The sequence below is a fragment of the Cynocephalus volans genome, chromosome 1 (assembly GCF_027409185.1).
Source record: "Cynocephalus volans isolate mCynVol1 chromosome 1, mCynVol1.pri, whole genome shotgun sequence".
Taxonomy (NCBI): Eukaryota; Metazoa; Chordata; class Mammalia; order Dermoptera; family Cynocephalidae; genus Cynocephalus; species Cynocephalus volans.
Genome location: NC_084460.1, coordinates 232,348,988 through 232,365,130, shown reverse-complemented (window position 1 = coordinate 232,365,130; position 16,143 = coordinate 232,348,988). Strand labels below are relative to the sequence as shown.

Sequence of the window (16,143 nt, the reverse complement as noted above, 5' to 3'; positions counted from 1 at the left end):
AATTTGTATATGTATATTATAATTTATTATACATGCATATATAATTCTGCTTCAATTTTAACCTCAGACCTGAATGAATTCCACATTGCATATCATTAGTTTTTGAAAAGGATAACTGTGGTTTAAGAAAATGTCAGTTTTAGAGAGAAAAAAAGGGAAAAAAAAGAAAAGTAAAAGGGGAACAGAAAAACTAGCTATAAAAAGATTCTAAGTTACCCTTGATGTATATCATTTTTACTTTCACCAAAGAAACAAGAGTGAAAACCTAATTATTAAAAAAGTTCACATATTTTGAATCATGAATACTTCCCAGACAAAACAAGAATAATGGATGAAGAAATAGAAAGATATTTGGTCTGACTTTGTGTCTGCCAACCTCCAATCAATTTAATAAGAGATTGACATTTTTTTTAAAAATGTAGTCAAGATCTACCAGTTAACTAAACAATAAACAAGAACTTCATTGCAAAGTGTTTCAGCTTGACCTTACAGCATGAATGAGTAACTTCAAATCTAATTAGGATGGGAAATTTTGCCTGAACAAGTCTGAAAAGTATTGAGCAATTTCCTAGCAGTCACGACACCAATTCAGTATGTACATACCCGAGTGAAGTTCAGCAAGGTGGAGGGGCAAAAACACCACTAGAAGTGAGAGGGACAAGATCATGATATAATAAAAAGTGCATAGATTTTGGAGTAAGATAGAACTGGGTAGAATTTCTACTTCTGTGATTCACTAGATTTCTGTCCTTGGTGCAAATTATCTATCCTCTTTGAGATTCAGTTTTCTTACCTGAAAATAGAGATGATTACTCCTTCCTAAGAATTATGTGAAATAAGTTAGGTAAAAAGTCTAGTTCAATGGCTGACCCACAACAAATTCTAGTTTGCTGGTCCATAAAGGTTACTTTTATGATATTAGAAATACAAACATGGAAATAGTCAGCAGAAAATGAATAAAAACATAATGGAGATGTTTGTTATACTCCGTACTGCTCTTTAATTGAAATGCAACAATTGGTTCTAAATATTATGTTGGCAAAATATGTGGGAGCAATTAAAACTTGGCTAGTTTCCTGAGAGAATTTGAGATGCTTCTCTCTAAAGATTTCTTTCTATCTAGTATGCTAATATAATGGGTTAAGAGGATCATATTTTGAGATATTAACTGATGTTTCTTTCCCTGGATATCCCATACATTATTCTCCGTATCTGTTATGCTTACCACACCATTCTAAATGAATCATCTTCCAGGTGAGGGCTTATACAGTTAAGGAAGAAGAGAAGAGTCAGATGTTAACTTTGAGTTCCAATCGTAGAGACAAATAATCTTGAAAAACAAGAAAAAAAAAGTAAGGATTTTGAGAGAATACTTTTTTTGAAAATTAAGAATAAAAAATCTTAAGGACATACAACAGAGTTTATGCCATAAAAAGCAGTGTTAAAAAATATAAGATGAAGTAAAAGATAATGTTTGTTATACATAGAAAGATTTAAAATCCCATCTGCATTGGAGAAAGGAGAAGAGAAGGAAGGAGATGGTGGGAGGAGAGAGGTTTGGGCATAAAAGGAAAGGGGAAGAATAGAGCTTAGCCGTAGGTATGGGATCCCCCTCCCCCCACCCATCCTTTCTTCTTAAAGGAGTTTGTGTTAGTTATGGAGCCACTTTGGAACAGGCACAAGCAACGAGTGAATAAGATGCCCATGGGATTAGATCTGATGACACCAAGCCTGGGAAGGAAAATATATAAAAGATTATGAAGTCCCCAGGAGGGATGCAGAGAGGCTGAGAGAATTTCAGTGGACCAGAAGAAACAGGCATATGTATTTGCAGAACACCCTGACCAGACGCAAATTAAATCATACAAGCTGGAGATCACAGGATAGGACCAAGGATACCTACTGCAGGTGTATCTGAGATAGTGGTCGAGTCACCAAGACTGAGCAGAGTGAATTAAACCTCAGTGAAGACAGGCTATTGCTGTAGACAGCAGCTATAAGGATAAGGGGAAGAGGGACATTCCTGAATTTACTGAGTGTATCGCCAACAAAGACTGAGAACAAGTGAAAAGACTGAGATTACCTTGAACTATCTAGGTGTTTGTGTTGTCTGTACAGGTTAGGTGCTGGAGAGCTAAAATAAGTTACAGTCTAGAAATCACTGAAAAAGTTCAATCGGTGCTTACTACCGTTTGTGTCTATATTTTGTTGTCCTCAGATACTATTTCCATTGTGACACACAGCCAACACCAATCTTGCAGAATATTATAATAATAGGAGTAGATATAATGCATGTTGACTTATAGAGAAAAATCAAGGATGTTTTAGAGAAAAATGGAAAGGGGAATGAGGAAAGAGAGTTAGTATTGCTCTGGCAGCAGAAGCACAAGTGGCCTGCATTACGTGGGGTCTGGCTGGAGTATGGTGTTCAACTGTTCAGCTTTAAAACATATAATGATAGGGCCGACCCCGTGGGGCGCCGCGGGTTCGGATCCTATATAGGGATGGCCGGTGCGCTCACTGGCTGAGCGCGGTGCGGCCGGTCACAAAAAAGACAAATAAATAAATAAATAAATAAAACATATAATGATAGTAACTGAAGAACAATTTCTGTTTTTAAGACAATATTTATAGGCAGGTATTTCTTAAATTGAAGTCATGTTTCTACACATTTTAAATTATTTACATTTTTTTTTAGCATTCTTTCTCCTTTTCCTCCTCTTCTTGTGGTAGGTAAACATTGGCAATGGTCCTGTAAAAAATGATCTGAAGTTAAACCTGCTATAATTTTTATCACTGTCAGTACAATGATGTGACTTTATAAGCTTAAGTTCACTATCATCATAGGTAAAGGTTAAGTCTTTTTAAAAAAAATCTCCATATTCAACAAAGGGACTTGTTAACATAGCCCAGTGTTTCACTTCTTTTCTGGTACGACACTGTGTATTACAAATATTTTCTGGAACTTTTTTTTTTTTTTAACATTCCCTCTTATGTTCAAAGATCTACAAATGGCTAGTTAGACTGTCAGGGAGTACCTTAATTTTTCCTCTCTAGGTGTTTCTTCTCCAGGTGAACTTAACTCCATTCATTTATTCACTCATTTAACAGGTATTTGTCTCTCTTATATGCCACACCAAATGCTATATTATTTAAACATTTTTTTAAAAGTTGATGCTCACATCTTTTTGTTTATTTTACTATTGTAATATATATATATTGTAAAAAATATATAGCTAATCATAATCTCTATAATTTGCTTACATCAGAAGTTTTTAAACATTTTAATCAATGTTGAAAATAATAGTTTTCACATCTGGGGGACCCAACTGTTTTTAAAATGATGGCCTCTCACTTGTGCTATGAGCTATTGAAACTTATGAAAAGTAGGTTCTCCAAATAAGAATACAATTAGATCATTATAAAACTAACCTATACCCAGACTGCTGGGCTAAAAGTATGATAAATATAATAGACTGTATTTGTTGCTCAGGTACAGGCTATAGTATGCAATCATTTCGGTTGTGCGACGCAACAATTCCAGGGGACACCATTTACAACAATCACGGAAAAAAAGGGGACTCCTGGCATTGTGCAGAATGGTGGCCCTACATAGCCATTCTACAAACTCCACCACCATCACCACTACCTCTGTTTCTTCTTTCTTCAAATATATTTGTGAATTTCTCAATAGGTAATCCCTTTCCCAGCACAGGAAATGGTTTTTTATTGATCTAAGCCAGTCTCAGTGGTCTCACTCCCCTTGCCAGTCATGGTTTAAGCACAAAAATGTGACCCAGCAATGGGAAGAGTAAATCCTATAAACGCTTCTGGGAAAGGATTTCCCTAAGAAATACAAAGAGACATGTAGTAGGACAATACGCCTCTTCTTCCACTGGGTACACAGTCTTGTCTCATGTGATGTCTGAAACTGTTGCACTCATAATGTGGAGCAAATATTGCCCAAATGTCCAAGACTGTAGAGTAGAAACCTGAGAACTGCCTTTCCCACCAACATCTATTGAGAGATGATAAAATCCTTGGTCTTTAAGCTACTGTTAGTTGTCCCTTCTCTTACTCATAACCAAAAGCATCCTTAATGAATGTCATAAATTTGGCTTCTCCATTTATCAGTATGGAAATGAAGGGATATAAAGACTTTGTAACTTTCTATAGTCAGTGACCAGAAAATGCAAAAGAAAACCAAACAAACAAGCAAATCCAACCTTCTGGTATTTTCAATGGTCTCGCTGTGGGACTGGAAGTCAATGACTAAATTTACAAAAGACTTAGTAAACATTCAGTGTTTATCAGTTACTGTTGGCAGTAGAGAGACGATAGTAAATAAATAAACTTGATTTTTTAAAATTAAGTTAATTGTCTTTGATACTTGGGAGACCAGAATGTAGTCTGGTTTTCTGAAACATATTTGATCCCTACAGTAAGCCCTGCCTGCATCCAAGAGTTCATTCTTTCTGCTCTTGTGTGACTACTATTTTCGTTACCTAAGGCTTTCTTCACCTTCTCTCTTCACCCAGATAGTTGGAAATCTGATTGTTCTGTGAGTATGATACCTCATCAGAAAATGAAGGACAATATTTATAAGTATTAAACTGCAGCCCAGATTTCTTCTATGCAGTATGACCCAAACCTTGTCATTTTTGGAAACTGTAATAATAACAATGACAATCATGTTGGAAGCAGGCATTTTAGATAGCAGAAAGATTATATTTAAAGATGCCTTTGTCTGACTACCTGAATGCCTATGCTAATGCGGAAGAATTACTAACACTGAAGTCTATTTCTAAGTTTTACCTGGTTCAGAAATCGTTCTTTCTATCTGTTGTCCGTAATAGGAGACGGTACCAAAAAGGGGGACTTTTCAGTTAAAATGCTTGAGTCAACCAACACACCAGGTCACTTGATAATGGTCACTCTGGCAGGGGTCCCAGGCAGGGGATAATTCATAGCTATTCGGCATGTCTTCATTCCCGAGATGACTGTGAAGCATGGAGCAGCATCTGTGTATCAGCAAGGAGAGAAGAAAAGTGTCAAAAAGGAAAGGTGAATGAAAATTGCTCCTTGGGAAAAAAACAAAAAACAAAAAAACAAAAACAAAAAAACACGGCATTTAGAGTTCTCAGAAGAAGAATTTTATTTTTCTTCTTTTAAATTTAAAAAACGCACATGGCTTGTGGCCCTAAGGAGAGAAGCACAGGAACAAGGCTGCTTTTGTACTCTATTAAGGTTGAGATTAAAGTCCCTACTGATAAACTGAACATTCTTTAAAAGTGACCAGAAGCAAACAGTGTCTGTTTGCTGCTACTTTATTACAAAGACACCACTGAGAATAGCTAAGAATATACTATTTGATCTTTAACAGGTTGACCAAATGATTGCAGTTGGCTCCAGTACATGAGATGCTTTCTGCAAATTATTGTTTCTGGTTATAAACCTTTATAATATCTCAGAATGAATTATGTATGTATTTCATGTTTTCTTTTCTGTTATCAGCCTTGATGTTCTCATTTCAAGTTTCACCCTAGCCTCCTAATAATGCAATATTGAGGCCATTCAGACACTAATTATGCCTCCATGGCTTTTTTGAAATGACTAAATCAGCATCAGTTCTATAATTATCATTAGCAAGTTTGTATCAGTGGCTCACATCACTTGAAAAGCTCAACTTCAATGATTTGTGAATGTATTCATCTAATATACTGAACAGTCTCTATAGATACAAACAGGTGCTTGCATTGCTTTATGTAAAATAGAAAGTCTATACATGTATACTGTATGAAATATATTTTCAATTCAATATTAAAGCATTATTTCTATAGCTTGAAATATTAAGCTATACAGAAACACCCAAGATGCCTGTGCTTTAAAAGCTCAGTTCGGGTGAGCAGAAATAGAAAACTATTACTTATACTTAAGGCTAGACCTGATGTCTTCCTCATTTTCAGAATGTTCAAACAGGAAGCTGGCAAGGATGATTGACAGCAAGAAGTATCCAAATGCAATTCCTCTGTATTTTCATTGTTTCTGTTCTTGAATTATTGATATTGCCAGTAGTCATTTGCCATGAAAACAAATCAAGGTACATATGGTAAGCACTTACTTGAATGAGACACTTTTATATTTTAAAAAATATTTACAGTATATCATTCTCATAATTTAATAGAATGGCAAACTGATGGGGAAAATACAGCAAAATAAAAGCATAGTACAAATTATAATCTTAATAATGTGACTAAATGGATAAATGGTGTATGAAAAAATATTACAGAGAAAAAAAATAACTACTGGGAAGAGAAACTGTGAAGATTTCTTTGTATCACTTTAAACCAGGAAAACCTGATAGGAATTTCTGAATTTAGGTCTCTTTAGGAATAGTGGAACATACATCAAAAGCTAAGTCATTATATCTCCCAGTGACTATCATATATATATATGTAATATATACACACACACACATATATATATTTCTTTTTCACATCACCTAATACTAGATCCTTGTTTTGTACCAAAAAAAAAAAAAAAATACTTGTGCCAGGCAGTAGTATTTTATGACCTACATTATTACCCTCTGGGTAGTGAAATGATGGTGCCAAACTAATTATTGCTTTGTCTAATTTTAAATCCAGGTCTATGGAGATTAACAGCTTGCACATTAACTCAAAGCACCAACAGCCCACCTAACCTAATGCTGTTTTAAATGAATTAAAAACCCTGTTTAGGAAACTTTAATATACTTTAAATGGAGGAAATGTGCATCTGTATTTTTATTCAGTGTATAAAACCCAAATTCACTTTGCTTACTTTGCTTGCTTAGACATAATCCAGGGAGGAACTTTTCTTATCTTCAGGCATTACTTCTCTTGAAAGTAAAATAACTTCTAAGCTTGAAAGCACAGTCTGAGTGGAACTAATTGTAAAGTGGTGTGGGTGGGGGAGGCAGAATAATGAGTAGAAAGACCATGTTCAGGTTGAGGAAAAAAAATTCAGTTTCAATGTATTGTCCCTTTTTATATCATTGACATTAAATGAATGCCTTTAAACACACTGACATTTTGTAATATTACAAAATGATCGTGCAGAATTGAGCAATCAATACAAATAGACCATCTATAAAAAAGGCAAGGAAGCATATCCATAAACCCTACAAGAAGGATTAACAGTTTGAGGGACCAGAAAATAATAGACCATTGCAACAACTTCCCAGCTGGTCTCCCATTTCCAGTTCTCTTAGTTCTATCTTCTTAAAGCAGGGTTCAGCCCAAATAAATCTCTTGATTAAAAGCCTTCCAGAGCTTCCTGTTACCTACTTACTGAAATGCAAACCTCTCAAACTGAGACTCAATGAAGTTCCTTTGCAATGCATCGCCAATTCTCATTTCTATCCTTATTTCCCATCCATGACTATGTAAAGCAAAGGCTCAACCAAAGTAGATTATTTGCTGTTTCCTTCAGATTCCCACAGTTTCGTTTCAATCTGCCTTTGCCCACGTCTATTTACTTTACAGGTCAACTCATTAATTTCCTCTGTAAACATTTATTCAGAATTGTCACTATAAATTTAGGCGCTGGGGGAAAAAAAGATGGAAGTTGCAGTGATCACCTGCCCTCAAGAAGCTCACAACCTAATGGAGGAGTTCAACACAGGGATACTTTAAAATGGTTTGAAGGTACAAAGAGAGAGAGAGAGAGTGTGTGTCTGGTGAGATCCCAGGGGAAATGTACTTCAGGGCCCCTGAGAAGGCAGGAGAGTGTTCTTGCAGAAGGTAAGAACTGAGAATCTTAAGGGAGTTAGCCCACAGGAGAGGAGGGGAAAAGTAAATTCAGGCAGAGGGGACAGTGACAAGCCAAGTGTAGAGGGGAGAAACAGCACAGCGTATGCAAACTACAAGTAATTTGTTGTATTGGAGCATAAAGGTTGAGATGACAAAATCCAGAAAAGTTGCCCTCTTCTTCATGAAAGAACTCATATCTTCTGGACAGATATCCCTTCTAAGTGTATTTATAACATTCACTTTGAGCTCTACTTATCTGGCTTCATCCATAAAATGTTAATGTTAGTTTTCCTTAAATCCTCTGCAATTTTTGATGCAATACTTTTAACCACAGAAGTATTCAGTATGCACTTTCTAAATGAAATTGAGAACCATGCAAAATCAGGCAGAGGTTGCAAAAATATATGAACACTACAAATATATGTGAATAATAATATAATCTTCAGGTTATTAGAAGAAAACATTTCTATATAACCAAGGAAACTTCCTAAGTGAAACCACGACAGGATTTTCCAGTTTGTCTTCATTGTAGGGCTAGATCACTGAGGAGATGTATGGACCACTCTAGTAACACTTGACAGTACCTGTATTCGAGTGTAATTCTGAACAAATTGAGTAATTTTACTCAATGAGGTCAAAGTCTTTACTAGCTTTTGTTTTTTCTTTCGGGGGAGGGGGATGTTTCACAAGGCCTTCTTAGTAGTTAGTTGAATTGAAGTACAAATAATAATCCTCAAAATAAACTGCAAATTTATGGAAGTCACTAATTTGCATTCTGTAAAACCAACTTTAGATTTTATGAGCAATATGGGGGGAAAAGTCTAGATTTCCTAAACAGCTGCTAAATCCTGGAATGTTTTTTAAAACACAACAGTTTGGAAGAAGATATTATTATTTTAATGTTTTATTAAAATATTTAATACTTAAGTTTAAAAATAAAATGTAGTATTAAAAAAATTAAATTGATTTGAATTGTGTTTAGCATTTTATGAAAAACTGTACATCATAGCTCTCCAAACTTGTTTTTCTCTTTACAACATCTTGTCACCTTCATCTCCCTCACTTTTTCTACTTTCTATCTTTTGCCCATGCTCATCTCTTGCCCTTCTTTCCTCTCCTATCACATAAGTAAAGCATATCTCTGTGTCCAACCTACCTCACGTTAGTCCAGTGCAGACAAGCATATGGTCATCTGCCAAATCATATTCAATATCACCTTGCTTATTTCCTTACCCTTCACTTTTGTTGTTGCTGTTTATATTATCTTGAGGATAAGAAAAAGGAAAAAGTAGAATTCTTCTTCTCTGAATTAGCTTGAAAAGAATACACACACATACACATGTATCCACACACATGCACATGTATGCACATGCATGCACACACTCCTGAAGAAAAAAGATAGTTATGTTTCTTTTTCTTCTGATTTTCTTTAAAAGCCCAAATCAGAATATATTGTGTATTAGAATTTCATTTATTTGTCAAAATATAATTATTGTATTTTAATGTATATACAGAAAGCAAAGAAGAATTAAGAGGAAGCAAGAAATAAGCAATGTGGCTAATGCAGTGGAGAAAAAATGAAGTCAAATCTGTTCTTCTCTGAATTAACTGTTTCCCTTCAGTAGCCAATCACCTTTCTATAAATGCTCAATTTCCAATTCTCATGTTGTGTCAAAAAAAGTTTCATAAAATATATTATAGAGCTGAATGTCAGTTACAGCCAAAAACATTTCTTTTGAATAAAAATTTAAAAGTTGAACACAGATAGAATATGGTGACTGTTAAAATGCTATTTAAACAAACTAAATCATTGAAGATAGTTTTTTTAAATAAACAACAAAAACTGTAAAATTGCAAACAAAACAATGAATTTCTGTGCAAAACAAAACCAAGTTTTATTATAGTAATTTAGAGAAAAGCAACTTTTATGCATACTTAAAGAAAAAAAATGTTAGAAATAGTGCAGTGACAAACTCCACTGTGGATCTTATTAGTCATGCAAATCCCATTATGCATATTCTAGTACGTAAGTCTTTTCTCCCCAGTTTATGTAATTTTGAAAAATTTTGAAATTCTGTGTAAACACATGCAGTTCTCTTTTGAAATTTTCCCTTTCTTTGTTTCCAAAGTTAATTATATTTGTATGTTGAATAATGGACTTTATAAAGTGTGTTCCAAATGAATATATAAAGGAATTGAAAAAAGTACTAGTTACTGTCTGTTAATAAACTTGCTAGCCACACTTTTTTCTCCCTTTTTAAAGAGTAGGGATTATTTTATTTTAGATATTGCTAGTGAATTGTTTTAAGTCTTTCATCTAAATACAATGTTTTTGTACTCAGTGGGTATTCTATTATATACGTCTTATTCAATATTTTGATTTATGCAAGAAACTGTAAGTCCAATACCAGGAATTTAGTGTTAAAGGTTGATGAGCTCTGAACTTTTTTAACAAACAAGGACAGAGCAGTTTTGCCTGAATTGTACAGAGCATCTGCTGTGTGTGTGCAGAGGACTTCTGGCAGTCATTCCCCAAATGGGCAATAACTGAAATTATGAGTTCTTCACAGCTTTAAAAAAAAAAAAATTCATCTGTACTCAATTCAACAGTGACCCACAGATATTTTCCTACACTTATTTCTTTGTCGCAAAATCCAATGAACTCTTCATAGTATCATTTTCAAAGCTATCTTGTAAAATATAACTAAAGGGGTTTCAGTGTTCTCTGTTACATCAGAATAAAGTTCTTCTGTCTTATTTCGAAGACTAGTTTTTAAAAAATGCACAGAAAGGTCAAATCCATTCCAAATAGAAATCTCATTCCCTAGAAATATTTGTTAAGATCTCGAATCACTCCTTTTTGTCTTTTAAATTCTGTCATCTGCCTAGATTTAACTAAAATAAATTTTCTTTCTCATTGTGTTAGCTAAATGTATCCATTCAAAGGTAGGAAAATCACAAAAGGAGAATGAAATTAATTCCAATATATATATTTGGTATTTTTAAGAGCTGCATTTCAGCATCTGGAGAGCCGCAAATTAATCTATTAAATCTACAGCCGAGAAGCTAGAGGAAATGTGAACATCGTTAGGAGGGTCAGTCCTAAATAAGTACATTTTCAGTCCTAACCTTCAAAGGTAACATTTTCAGCTTGATGGGCTCCTGGTCTAATATATGATTTGCCTCCTTCATTCTTAGCTTAGTTGAAATATAGAGGATTGGATGTCCACCAGGCCAAGGTATAAAACTCACCGTTTATCTATTAAAGTCATATTTAATGAAAACGAAGAGAAATTATTATCCAACTCACTCTCTTTCTCATTACAATTCCTAAAGAACTTTGCCAGGCACATTATCTCGTAGACATCATGATCAAATGTTATTGTTTGCTTTATTATCTCAGTTGGATGGTTGGCTAGTCTAGAATGAAATAGGTTGAAGGCAATACTCTCAGCCTAGAAGTCTGAATGAGGTTCCCATTCAAATGATCCTGATTGTTTGGGGGTGGGGCGGGGTGATTAGTAAACCAACTGAGCTTACACTGCATAGTAAGCGTCTGGATGCAGCACATTTACATCTAACAAGAGACCCCAGAAAACGTGTGTGTGTTTCTTAAACCTTATGTTCCGAACAAAAGGCTATCTCAGCAACAGACAATCAGCACTGCATTGCTCCCTGGGATGCGAGCAACACACTCAACTGCACATTTCATTCTTCCTCAGCTCTCAGCACCACAAAGCCCCTACTCTCTTCCCACTCCTGGGTCCCCAGATCGCTCCACAGAGGGGGGTTGGGAAAGCAGAAGCCTAACGTCTATGCCTGCGCACCAGCCGCCGGTACCGAGGCCCCCCGGGCGCCGCTTTCCCCTTCCCGAGCCGCCTGGGGGAGGTAGGGAGGGGAGCCAGGGAGCGCGAGAGGGGACCGCACACCTAGACACTTAGGATTGTATTTATTCACAGGGAGACGGGGGAGGGGCACTGGGTTCAGGCGCATTTCCCCCCGAAGTTGCCTCTTCTTGGCAGATAAAGTCATTTTCAGGGGAGGGTGCGGGTGAGGTCCTGGCTCTCTGGGCCAGATCCTGTCCTGCTGGAGTCGTAGGCGGGTGGGGAAGGGTGGACGGGCCGCAGCTGTCGAGAGGGCCAGAGCCGGCAGGGAGGAGCCCCCGGGCCCGAGAGCGGCGCAGCCCCGTCCCGGGCCCTCCACGGCCGGCTGGGGAGCGCAAGGGCCGGCTGGTCACGCGTGGGAACGAAAGGCGCCTTCGCCCCGAGGCAGTGCTCCCCTCGCCCCAGGCTGGGCCGCTGAGAGGGCGGGCGGGGAGAGCTCCGAGTCCCCGCGCGCGTAGTCATGACCTCGGGGCCCCCTCCGGGCCGCGTGAGCGAGCGCGTCGCCGAGGCTGGGCCACCGCCGCGGCCCCGGCCGTGTAACATGACCCGAGCGGCCGGCCGGCCGCGCGGCGCGGCCATTGAGCCCTCCCTGCCCATGAATCTCTGGCGCGTCTCTAGCTCGCTCGCCCGCTCGCCTCCCGCCTCCCTGCGCCCCCTCCAGCTCCGCGGGCTCCGTGCGCCTCTCCCTCTCCCTCCCGGTCCTCCCGCTGCCCGTCTCTCTCCACTGCCCGCCTCTCGCCACTGCCTCCCGTCTTCTCTCCCTCACGGCAGCCTCCGTCTCTTTCTCCCTCTCTCCTTTGAAAACTGATCTTTGGCTCTTAGTGTGAAAGTGATTTGAATTTGGCTCGGCGGCGCTCTGCGCCTGCGCCCAGCCTCTGGCATGCTGGCTCCTTCCAAGCAGCTGTTTTGGGTTTGAAATTCCAACATGGCAGAGGCTGCAGTCCGTCTTCCCTTCAAAAACTTGGAATGATTTCAAATCATAGGCACCTTCACTTAACCCTAGCTTCCATTCATCAGCAAACACATCGGATCGATGCTACGCTAACCTATCGGGTCCTCGCTCCGCGCGTTCAGGTAAGAAGAGCTTCGTAGTTTTCTACCATCTGTTTAAATTTGTTTGTGTTTTTGTTTTATTTTTAAAGAATATAAATAGATCCAAGACCTGTAATAAGAAGAGATCTTCGAGTTGTGCCGTAAACATTAAATTTAATTTGCACTCGTTTCTATCCTATACGCCAACCTGCTGTCTAATTTCTGTGTACAAAGTAGCCCTGAAACATTATAATGCATATTTTTGCTGCTTAATCATTGTAACAATAGTATGGGATTAAGAGTTCGCGATTGCAAAAACCTCGTTTTTCGCTATATTGGGTTTACTTGTTACTATCTTTTTACTTTAAAAATAAAAAAAATAATAAGAAAGCGGAGCCATAGGGTGGGGCTAGACTTTCTTCGGGAACTAACTTCTAAGTAAATAAGAAGTGTAAATAAGAATCTTGCACACACACAAAAAGTTGAGGTTAAATTACAATCTCATGGCTGGGGGAACGAGAAAATGTCAGAAGATCGGTTGCAGAAAAATGTAAGCACATCATCCTGGAGGGGGTACAGCGTGGTGGGCGTATTGTTGGCAAGGAACGGGAGAGAAAGATGTATAATTTAATGGTATATACAATCCACTGATCCTATTACCGTCCTCCCCGGAGCTCTTGTTAGTTTCAATGGGAGTGAGTGAAATTGACATGGACTTGCATTCCTAGTCATGTGCTTTTTTTCCTTTCTTTCTTCTCCTGTGATCTGAGATCCCCTTTTTGTTGATGTTGCTTTCCCCCTTAATTATATGCATGTAGGTTAAATGAATACCTGACGAAAGGGCCCACGTTTCAAGGCAGTGACATTTGATAGCTGAGAGGAAAAGTGGCTTTAATGAAAAGCAACCTTTGGAATTCCTGCTTGTGAGAAATCCAATTCAGCTTTTTGTGCTGCCAGCAAGAAATGATCAGTAGCACCAGTGTTTATGGTATGTCAGTTTTGGAATTTACTTCCTTTGCATCTAAATAGGAAAGACAAATTAAATAGCATGATAAAATCACTGAAGACCTCTTGGGAAGCAGATGCTCATAATATATAATTCATTTTTAAAATATACATATGTTTATTTTAATCTGTCACCATGCTTTTTTTTCTTTTGCTATCACTTGTTTATATATCCACTTTTGATTAATATATTACTTGAGTCCACTTTTATCGCTTTTAGCTGTAATCCTGAAGTTGCATGTTACTAGTAATGCAGTATATAACCGCTGAAGTCAAATGGTATGTAAATTAGTTAAACTCAGTGTGGGTTTTTTTGGGTGGGGGCTGGGTAGACAGGGGAGAGGGCGGGAGAGTGGGGAAAGATTGCTAACTATGAAAGTATATATATATGTACACACACACAGGACTGAATGAAAATTTCTTTTTTCTTTCTTAATCTATTAATGCAGTTTGACTATCTGCCCTCTCGATGACTGCACTTTGTGAAGTAGTCCGTTCTTCTGAGTGTTTTTTTTGGGTGGTGGGGTGGGGGTGAGTGAGTGAAGGGGTATCTTTTACTTGAAAATAAAATATATTTTTTGATTGCTCAAAGTCTTTAATGTGCTTTAAGGAACAGTGGTAGTTTTTTTTCCCCCTTGCCATTCACTTGTCTCTGCATGTCAGCGCTTTTTTCTTTTAACCTGTGACAGAATTAAATAATCAGGCACTGAAATTGACTTCGTTTGAAATCACTCTTTACTCTTTCTTTACAAAAAGAAAAAAAAAAGTCAGTTAAATGGAGTGAGAGGGGGTTTTCAATAGCTCTTGTGGCAGTGCCGTGTGTACACTTCGCTATATTCAATTAAGACTGAGAGGGAACAACAACAAAAAAAGATGTTAAAGTATTTTGCATAACCACGGGATATGTTCACCTTAAACTGCTTTTTGTTGTTGTTGTTTTTACATTTACCCCACAATTGTGAATTCCTCCTGAAAAGACAGAGGCAAGGAAGGAGAAAATATGAAAAAAGAAAAGAAAAGAAAAGAAATAACAGTGGGGCAAAGCTGATAGAGGTCTATAGTGTGGCCGTGGTCACTGGTCTCGTAACACAAATGTGAATACAAGGAAAGGGACTACAAGACTCGTTGCGCGACATACACTTCTGGTCGGACTCTGGTGACTATTGAGCTAAACACTCACCGCTCTTACATGATAGGAAGGATTTGATTGAATTTTGCATTTGGAACTTGTTGACTTTGAAGCGATCAATAAGAAGACTGTTTATTTTAGATGCACATAATTTGCCCTGAGAAATGTTTTAAGGAGGAGAGAGCACAGCTTTTTTTCCCCCGGAGCTGTTGAAGCGAATGGGATTGCCAGATGGGCGATTTCCCTCTGTGATGTTAAAGCTGTAATATATATTCAGAGCAGATTGGGCTGCTGCCTGTGATGAGCAGGATATTACATTTATAAATTTTAAATCGGAACTCGGACAATGTGCTGAGAGCAGAAATTGGATGGTTTGACTGTTCACCGTATTGATACTTAAATGTGATTTCTTGGTAGTAGCAATAATCATTGCAATAATATGTAAAAAAACACTCTGGCATTGGCAATCATATAATTCATTACATTTAACAGCAGATTTAAGTAAATTGCTCCCCTCCCCCAGTCTCTGCTTACTATTAAATAATAGTCACATAATTTATTTCCCTGTGTGTTTAAATGCCCGATGTGCAAGTGATGTTCACTTTGGAGGCTTCTTATCATACACTAGGATTCGGGAGGGGGGGGTTATATACATATAAAGTAGACACTTGTGTATATGCATAAAATGGCATTAGTGACTTCTGTATTCTAATTCTATTACTCTGATTATTTTTAGATTATGTCTAAATATATGTCTCAAATGTGTGGCCTAAAGGAGCCAGAGCTACAAACCTAAAAGGCAAGAAAGTGGGCAAGTGCTCGCACTCTGGCAGCTCTGCTGTTGCAAATTAAAAGTGTGTTGTGGTCAGGAAATGAAAGCTACAATGTCTCTTTTGAACAAGTCGTTTATCAAGAGAAACATCTATCAGGGACTGCCTTGTCACATTGATCCTCTAAAAGTTAGGTCCGAGGTGGAAGCTGCTTTGATGTTTTTGATCCTAAATTTAATACAACAGGGAAAAAGAAAACAACACACTCACACAAGGATATTTTGACCAGTATAGATTTTAAAAAATGTTTCTTGGTACCAGCAAGATCTATTTATTAGTATTGTACTATGTGTGAAGTTTTATGGACATACAGTTGAAAGGTTGAAGGGGAAATGCAGCCTTTACAAACTAATGATTTTTAAAATATGCATGTATAATGCATTCAGCTATGGCTGGCTTCTTAGTTCACATGGACATTTTGAAAATAGATTGTTCAAAAGGAATATTATTTTGAAAGAGGAGTTTGGAAG

The 16,143-nt window shown here is 37.6% G+C and overlaps 1 protein-coding gene across 1 annotated transcript in view; it reads left to right on the top strand.

Moving 5' to 3' along the window:
- Window positions 1–12,628: 12,628 nt before the first annotated feature.
- The window catches only part of FIGN (fidgetin, microtubule severing factor), a 126,733-nt gene continuing 123,218 nt past the window's right edge, over window positions 12,629–16,143 (top strand). Inside the window, exon 1 of the mRNA XM_063077851.1 lies at window positions 12,629–12,751. The gene's annotated coding sequence lies outside the window, so the exon portion shown is untranslated. The remainder of the gene's footprint in view (window positions 12,752–16,143) is intronic.